Raw genomic sequence first — 8,320 nt, forward strand, 5'->3', positions numbered from 1 at the left:
TTCCTGTTGTATTAACTGTCCAATACAGCACTAATCTGTGCTGTTAAGTGTGTTTGGGGGCCGGGTGTAATGGCGCACGCCTTTAATCCCAGCACTCGGAGGCAGAGGCAGGTGGATGGTTGTGAGTTCGAGGCCAACCTGGTTTGCAAAGCGACTCCAGGACAGCCAAGGCTAATACAGAGAGACCTTGTCTCGAAAGGGGGGAAAAGTGTGTTTGGGAGTGTGATTTGGGCCTGGCAGAATTGAAGGACGAAATTTCTTATTTTACTCAATTTTAATACAATTAAAAGGCAATCTACAGCTACTTCACAGAATAGTTCTGGGCTGGTAAATGTTTAATGAATGGAAACGGTGAATTTGCTAGTGTGTAAAGGGAAGAGAGGTGAGCTGGGATAAATGGAGAGTACGGAAGAGTAGAATCAGTGCTCTCCTAGAAGAGTAGAATCAGTGTCTCCTAAGCCTTGAGGCCTGCATCCCTTCCTGACTGGAACTTGTTTCATTCCGCCATTCTTCTAAGTTCCGTCCTTGGAGTCCTTCCCTGAGGGACTGATCTGCAGCAGTGTTGGGGTCTGTATATTGTTTTTTACCCAGAGAATTCACTTATCCAAGCCAATAGTTCTTCATAATACACTTTACTGTAGTTTGTTACTTTTATGTTTTGCTTTTTTTTTTTTTCAGACAGGGTTTCTCTGTGTAGCCTTGGCTGTCCTGGACTCACTTTGTAGACCAGGCTGGCCTCGAACTCACAGCAATCTGCCTGCCTCTGCCTCCAGAGTGCTGGGATTAAAGGTGTGTTCCACCATGCCCAGCTACTTTTATGTTTTATAAAAAGAAAATGATAAGAAGATACCAGATGCCAGGCAACAGCTATGATATTAGATGAGTTTATTAAATGATCATGGGGGGAGAGGTTTCCCCAGGGGGAGAGGTGAAAGAGAGACACAGAGAGAGACAGAGAGAGAGAGGAGATAAGAGGTAAGAGAGGGAGGGGTGAGGTAGGTCTGTCCTTTTATATACTGGGCAGGGCCACGCCCCCATGGCAGTTAGGCGATGACATCACAGGTAGGCAGACTGAAACAGAATTCTGAGGTTACTTCTCTCATTGCTGTGCTACAATACCTGACAAAAGCAACTCAAGGGCTTATTTTGGCTCACAGTTTGAGAGTATACAGTCCGTCATTGTGGCAGGAGCTCGTGGCAGCACATCCCATTTGCATCCACCACCAGGAAACAGAAAGATGAATGCTGGGGTTCCACTCACTTTGTCCTTTTTAATCAGTCCAGGACCCCCAGGCCATAGGGTTGGTGCTACGCAGATTCAGAGTGCATCATCCCACCTCAACCTAATCTAGAATCTTCTTTTAACAGACAAGCAGGGAGGTTTGTCTCCTAAGTGATTCTAGTCCCTGTCAAGTTGACAGGCTCACAAGTAGTACTGGGGAAGGTGCTCTATGCTGGCATAATTCTTACCTCCCATGGCTGTAGCAGGAACCAAATGAGATAATTTGTAGGAAGAAGCCTTGGCTCTTGAAAGACTTGATACATGATCATAAATATTGATAAAGAAACTTGCTTTGCCTTCTGTTGTGGAATCTGTTTCTGTGGGTTCTGTCGTGTCTGGGTAAAGGTAAAGGCAAAAGATTGTAGTGCTTTCTGAAAAGCAAGGGGATTGATACCATTTACAAAGTTTAATAGCTGTTGAGCACTGAGGGAAAGATGGTGGGTTCTGTACATGGCCACCCTGACTTCAGCCTAGACGACTGTCCTGGTTATTTTTCTGTTTCTAGGATGAAACACTGACCAAAGGCAACTTGGGAGGAAAGGGTTTATTTCATTTTACGAGTTTTAGTCCATAGTTGAAGAAAGCCAAGGCAGGAGCTCAAAGCAGGAACCTGAAGCAGAAACCACAGAAGAATGTTACTTACTGGTTGGCTCCCCTGGCTGTTGATAAGCCAGCTTTTCTTATATAACCCAGGACCACCTGCCCAGTGCTTATATTGTCCACATCAGTCCACTATCAAGAAGATGCCCACAGGCCAGTCAGTTGGGGGCAATCCCCTAGTTGAATCTCCCTCAGATAATTCTGGTCCGTGTTAAGTTGAAGTTGGTGCTAACTGGAAGAATGAATAAGCATTCTTACACATGTGAAGGATGTTGGTTTGTATAATAAACCTGTAGCAAATGTATTCAGCTTTTAAGATAAAGCATGGAGCTGGGCGTTGTATGCACATCTGTAATCCTAGGACTTGAGGGGCTGAAACTGGAAAACCCAGAGTTTGAGGCCAGCCTGGACTACATAAAGGAGCTAAGAAAAAGGGCAGTAGAGAAGGAAAAGGTGTGTTTGCTTTCTGGTAATCTTATCCTTGAAGGTAGTTATTACACTGTCTTAGGACAAATCCATTAAAACGTTACCACAGCCAGTAGACAGGGCAGAGTGTAATTTCATGAACACAGGGTACAGATCAGCCAGTGTCTAGGGTAAGTCTTTTCTCCTCCCTGGCTCATGCTGCTGCTGTGTGTGCACCTGCCTACCTATCCGACAGCTTACTTATTAATGTTCTCTAGTGTTCTTCCTCATGCTTTGAGCAGCAACTAAAGCTTTTGTATTCTCAAAATTGTATCATTATCAATAAACCTTTTTTTAGTGCTTCTAATTAAATTGTTGAGTGGTTTGTGACATTAATGGTTTTAAACAAGAGTGAGTCTCAGCATTTGAAGCTCTGCTTCCTATTTTAACACTGCCGTGATTACTGCTATCAATATCTCCTTGCTGTCCTTGGCTCATCAATTAATCACTCTCCAGCCCAGTGGCCCTCGGTGTTATTAGAAAGTAGGTCCCTCCTCCACTGGTCAGATCCCAGCATGGGTCAGCTTTAAATGAATGCTTCTTCCTCCAATAGAGCAGCTGAGCAAGCCAGAGGAGAAAATGATACCAACCAGCTCTGGGCACTGCTCAGCAATAGGTATTCATCAGAGTCTTATCCCACCTCCCAGTCCACTGGTCCAAGCTTTAACCCAAATAAATGGTCCAGCCACTTAGCACAGGACTCATTTACTGAGAAGATGCCTGCAGTTAGGAATGGGCTAGAAACCCAACTTCCTTATGTCAACACATCTAGTGCATACCTTTAACCTCAGCACTTGGAAAGTAGAGGAGATGATCTCTGTGAGTCTAAGGCCATCCTGGTCTACAGAGTGAGTCCCAGGCCAGCCAGGGCTACATAGTTAAACCATGTCAAAAAAGCACCAACACACACTTGATCCATTAACCCAGAAAGGCACAGCCCACCACTCGGGTCAGTGCTCTCCGGGCCACTATCTTGTTATTCCTGGGATCTTGGCCTATCATTTCCTCCTCACATGTCCTGATCTGTGATCACAGAGAAAGCCCTAATTTGAGTCAATCTTCTCTTCTGGCTTTGGGGTGTGTGTGTGTGTGTGTGTGTGTGTGTGTGTGTGTGTGTGTGTGAGATTTAAATCTGTAATCACAGTTTCCCTGCTGGCGCTTCAAGTCAGCCTTCCACCAGCACCATCCTCTCAGAACACGGGAAGGAGGTGGCATCTGGGAGGTGGCCCTATGTTATCTTCAATGAAGGCAGCAGTCCTGTTTCACTGTTAGCCTGGTGTTGCCCAGGTGGCCAGTGAGAGGTCAGGCTGGTCTCTTCCCAGATGTGGGTCCCTGGAGGTTGCCTCAGAAACTTCTAAGAAAGCAAGTAGAATCTACAGATGCTCAGTGTTCTGCAATCAACCATAAGGCCAAGGGAAGGTCCTAGAAATGGAGCTGTATCCCACGAGGAACCACCTTCCACTCCTTGGGGGTAGGCAGGACCACTAACTGGTCTGAGGACTGAAGCTGTGTCCACCATAGCTTGCCTTCTGAGCTGTCCAGCTACACGTCTGTCTGCACCTGTAACTGTTCCATCCTGCGCACACTACCTTCCGTGGCCACACAGCTGGTGATGCTGTGGGCAAAGCTCTCAGGGAACCAGCCTGTCTGTCTGGAAGCCTCTTGCCATGCAGCCAGCAGACAGGGGCAGCTTTTGTCTTTGTTCACCTCTCAGTCAGGCTTCTCAAAGGAGCACACTGCCCCTTCTCACACCACTTCCATGCCCACCGCCTTTCCAGCCTAGAGCAAAGTAGCTTCCAGCCTACTTCCCTAGGGTGTTGTTCTGCCTCGGTCACATAACTACCGGCGCTGGAATTGTCTTCCATACTGGGTCATGCATGACTTTCAGGAATAATAAACACCAGTGGCTTACTGCCCATCTCAGGGACTGTTGCCCTCTTGCTCAGACACCCCGTCTAGAAGTACGCTCCATCTTGACTGCCTCGTTTCCGTGTTCCCTAAATTCATTCACCAACCGTTGAGTGCTGCACAAAATGAGCACCTGTTCCTGCCGTGTTCACGCATGACCTCCACTTGGAGAAAAGACAGCCTGGGCTCCCTGCTGCAGAAACCTCAGCATGCCAGAAGCTCGGCATGCCTGTTTATAAAGTTGAACAAAAGGAGAGGTGATTACAGACAAACAAGGAGGCAAGATTTCTGGTATACAGCCAGATCAAGGAGATGGGTTTAGCTGGTTTCAGTAAGAGCACTCCCTGTAGGGGAACAGCCTTCAGGCCATAACATCTAATGGAAGAACAATATGGTGGATAATTTCCGCTCACATCATCAGCATCCACACACAGACCAGAAGGGAAGGCTTTGCCACTTCCCTCCAGTCCTCACCCCTGGGGACAAGGTGCTGCCATTTGCTCCATGTGTCGGAGGAGGCTCTGGTGGTGTGGACACAGCAGCGCCTGTACAGTCAACAGCATGCGTTCACTCAGGCTTCACTCTGGGCTTCCTTCCTCTGCTGTGATAGTAACTGTTTTACACTATTCCAATATGTCTACTAATAAAGACATGGGAGGTCTGAACTGAGGTAAAACCCTGCTAGCTCAGCAAGGTAACTATTTTCTTAACTATATAGAAACTATCTATTTATAAGGCTGATTCTAAAATTACACTGCTAGATCCTTAAAAATCTTTCTGTGTCCTTTTACCTAGCTAGTCTACCTTTCTCTTGAGCTTCTCAAAACCTTAGCTCTCTTTCCTAGATCACTGTTTCACCTGTGTCCTGCCAGCTGCTTCTGTGTTGTTCCTGCAAGCCCAGAAAGAAAATCCCTATCTCTTAGTAGGAGCTCCCTCCCAGGGGTCTCTTCCTAGCCAAAAGCAAAACGATCTCAAAGATCCACTTGCTATCTAAGAAGTCTCTAGCTCCACCTCTTCACCCTTGGCCGGCTAACCCACATCACCATCCTGGTTGGGTGTGTGTGTTCCAAGCCAAGTCAGTAGAGGCCAAACCATTTCACCTTTATGGCGAGGGCATCTCAAGACTTTGCCTTGGGTCATAGAGCAAAGACCACAAGACCTCTCCCAAGCAAACTGTCCCTTCTCACCTACAGAGGCCTTGAGAGGCACACCCAAGCACCGTCTCTTCAGGCCTCACCTAACTACATCTGACATCCATTCGAGCTTTTATGTTTTGTTAACAATTAGGTTTTATTCTCATTCATATCCCCCCCACCTCTCTCAAGACAGGATTTCTCTCTGTAGCCTCCTTGGTTCTCCTGAAACTTATTCTGTAGACCAGGGTGGCCTAGAATTTATAGAGATCTGCCTACCTCTGCCTTCCAAGTGCTGGGATTAAAGGCGTGTGCCACCATTGCCTGGTCTATGTACAACAACAACCAAATATTCTGCAGCACTGTGCTCCCCACACAGCAGCACTGTGCTCCCCACACAGCAGCACTGTGCTCCCCACACAGCAGCACTCTGCTCCCCACACAGCAGCACTCTGCTCCCCACACAGCAGCACTCTGCTCCCCACACAGCAGCACTCTGCTCCCCTACACAGCAGCACTCTGCCCCCCACATAGCAGCACTCTGCCCCCCACACAGCAGCACTCTGCTCCCCTACATAGCAGTACTCTGCTCCCTACATAGCAGCACTCTGCTCCCCACATAGCAGCACTCTGCCCCCCACACAGCAGCACTCTGCTCCCCACATAGCAGCACTCTGCCCCCCACACAGCAGCACTCTGCCCCCCACATAGCAGCACTCTGCTCCCCACACAGCATCACTCTGCTCCCCACACAGCAGCACTCTGCTCCCCTACACAGCAGCACTCTGCCCCCCACACAGCAGCACTCTGCTCCCCACATAGCAGCACTGTGCTCCCCACACAGCAGCACTGTGCTCCCCACACAGCAGCACTCTGCTCCCCTACATAGCAGCACTCTGCTCCCCACATAGCAGCACTCTGCTCCCCACATAGCAGCACTCTGCTCCCCACATAGCAGCACTCTGCCCCCCACACAGCAGCACTCTGCTCCCCACATAGCAGCACTCTGCCCCCCACACAGCAGCACTCTGCCCCCCACATAGCAGCACTCTGCTCCCCACACAGCATCACTCTGCTCCCCACACAGCAGCACTCTGCTCCCCACACAGCAGCACTGTGCTCCCCTACACAGCAGCACTCTGCCCCCCACACAGCAGCACTCTGCTCCCCACATAGCAGCACTGTGCTCCCCACACAGCAGCACTGTGCTCCCCACACAGCAGCACTCTGCTCCCCTACATAGCAGCACTCTGCTCCCCACATAGCAGCACTCTGCTCCCCACATAGCAGCACTGTGCTCCCCTACAGCGCAGCACTCTGCCCCCACATAGCAGCACTCTGCTCCCCTACACAGCAGCACTCTGCCCCCCACACAGCAGCACTGTGCTCCCCTACACAGCAGCACTCTGCCCCCCACATAGCAGCACTCTACTCCCCTACACAGCAGCACTCTGCCCCCCACATAGCAGCACTCTGCCCCCCACACAGCAGCACTCTACTCCCCTACACAGCAGCACTGTGCTCCCCTACACAGCAGCACTCTGCCCCCCACACAGCAGCACTCTGCCCCCCACATAGCAGCACTCTACTCCCCTACACAGCAGCACTGTGCTCCCCTACACAGCAGCACTCTGCCCCCCACACAGCAGCACTCTGCTCCCCACACAGCAGCACTCTGCTCCCCTACATAGCAGCACTCTGCTCCCCTACATAGCAGCACTCTGCCCCCTACACAGCAGCACTCTACTCCCCTACACAGCAGCACTCTGCTCCCCTACACAGCAGCACTCTGCTCCCCTACACAGCAGCACTCTGCTCCCCTACATAGCAGCACTCTGCTCCCCACACAGCAGCACTCTGCTCCCCTACACAGCAGCACTCTACTCCCCTACACAGCAGCACTCTACTCCCCACATAGCAGCACTCTGCCCCCTACACAGCAGCACTCTGCTCCCCTACACAGCAGCACTCTGCTCCCTACATAGCAGCACTCTGCCCCCCACACAGCAGCACTCTACTCCCCTACACAGCAGCACTCTGCTCCCCTACACAGCAGCACTCTGCTCCCCTACACAGCAGCACTCTGCTCCCCTACATAGCAGCACTCTGCTCCCCACACAGCAGCACTCTGCTCCCCTACACAGCAGCACTCTACTCCCCTACACAGCAGCACTCTACTCCCCACATAGCAGCACTCTGCCCCCTACACAGCAGCACTCTGCTCCCCTACACAGCAGCACTCTGCCCCCTACATAGCAGCACTCTGCCCCCCACACAGCAGCACTCTGCTCCCCACACAGCAGCACTCTGCTCCCCACACAGCAGCACTCTGCTCCCCTACACAGCAGCACTCTGCTCCCCTACACAGCAGCACTCTGCTCCCCACACAGCAGCACTCTGCTCCCCACACAGCATCACTCTGCCCCCCACACAGCAGCACTGTGCTCCCCACACAGCAGCACTCTACTCCCCTACACAGCAGCACTCTGCTCCCCTACATAGCAGCACTCTGCTCCCCTACACAGCAGCACTCTGCTCCCCACACAGCAGCACTCTGCTCCCCTACATAGCAGCACTCTGCTCCCCTACACAGCAGCACTCTGCCCCCCACATAGCAGCACTCTGCCCCCCACACAGCAGCACTCTGCTCCCCACACAGCAGCACTCTGCTCCCCACACAGCAGCACTCTGCTCCCCTACACAGCAGCACTCTACTCCCCACATAGCAGCACTCTGCCCCCTACACAGCAGCACTCTGCTCCCCTACACAGCAGCACTCTGCCCCCTACACAGCAGCACTCTGCCCCCTACATAGCAGCACTCTGCCCCCTACACAGCAGCACTCTGCTCCCCACACAGCAGCACTCTGCTCCCCTACACAGCAGCACTCTACTCCCCACATAGCAGCACTCTGCCCCCTACACAGCAGCAC

At 51.3% G+C, this 8,320-nt stretch overlaps 1 protein-coding gene across 6 annotated transcripts in view; it reads left to right on the forward strand.

The window, feature by feature from the left end:
• The window catches only part of IQCK (IQ motif containing K), a gene marked incomplete at its 5' end in the record, with an annotated part of 127,375 nt that overhangs the window by 902 nt on the left and 118,153 nt on the right, over positions 1–8,320 (forward strand). The window lies entirely within an intron of this gene.

The sequence above is a fragment of the Acomys minous genome, assembly GCF_964271855.1.
Source record: "Acomys minous genome assembly, chromosome: 2".
Taxonomy (NCBI): domain Eukaryota; kingdom Metazoa; phylum Chordata; class Mammalia; order Rodentia; family Muridae; genus Acomys; species Acomys minous.